General features: G+C 59.3%; 1 protein-coding gene across 1 annotated transcript in view; it reads right to left on the minus strand.

Moving 5' to 3' along the window:
• Nucleotides 1–778, minus strand: part of LOC104999444 (fer-1-like protein 4) — a 46682-nt gene that overhangs the window by 22572 nt on the left and 23332 nt on the right.

Here is a 778-nt window from a genome sequence, read left to right on the forward strand (position 1 = left end):
GAGCAAAATTCCCTCTCCTAAGACCCAGTTACCTTGAGAGTGGTGAGTGCTTTTTTCTGGGATACAAGGCCTTTGACTTCAGGCTCACTCTGGTCGTGGGCTTCCCCATCCACAGAAATGGGGTGAATCCCATCTGGGAATAGCAGAAATGCCCCATTAGAAACTGGTGTGGGGCTTCACTGATGATCTAGTGGTTAAAAATCCCCTGCCGATGCAGGGGCCACGGATCTGATCCCTAGTCCGGGAAGATCCCACGTGCCGTGGAGCAACTAAGCCCGTGCACCACAACCACTGAGCCTGCGCGCTCTAGAGCCTGCAAGTCACAACTACTGAGCCGCCACGCTGCAACTACTGAAGTCCATGTGCCTAGAGCCCGTGCTCCACAAGAGGAGCCACCAGGATGAGAAGCCCGTGCTCCACGAGAGGAGCCACCAGGATGAGAAGCCCGTGCTCCACGAGAGGAGCCACCAGGATGAGAAGCCCGTGCTCCACGAGAGGAGCCACCAGGATGAGAAGCCCGTGCTCCACGAGAGGAGCCACCAGGATGAGAAGCCCGTGCTCCACGAGAGGAGCCACCAGGATGAGAAGCCCGTGCTCCACGAGAGGAGCCACCAGGATGAGAAGCCCGTGCTCCACGAGAGGAGCCACCAGGATGAGAAGCCCGTGCTCCACGAGAGGAGCCACCAGGATGAGAAGCCCGTGCTCCACGAGAGGAGCCACCAGGATGAGAAGCCCGTGCTCCACGAGAGGAGCCACCAGGATGAGAAGCCCGTGCTCC

This window comes from Bison bison, unplaced genomic scaffold, assembly GCF_000754665.1.
Source record: "Bison bison bison isolate TAMUID 2011002044 unplaced genomic scaffold, Bison_UMD1.0 scf7180017864352, whole genome shotgun sequence".
In the NCBI taxonomy this organism is placed as follows: Eukaryota; Metazoa; Chordata; class Mammalia; order Artiodactyla; family Bovidae; genus Bison; species Bison bison.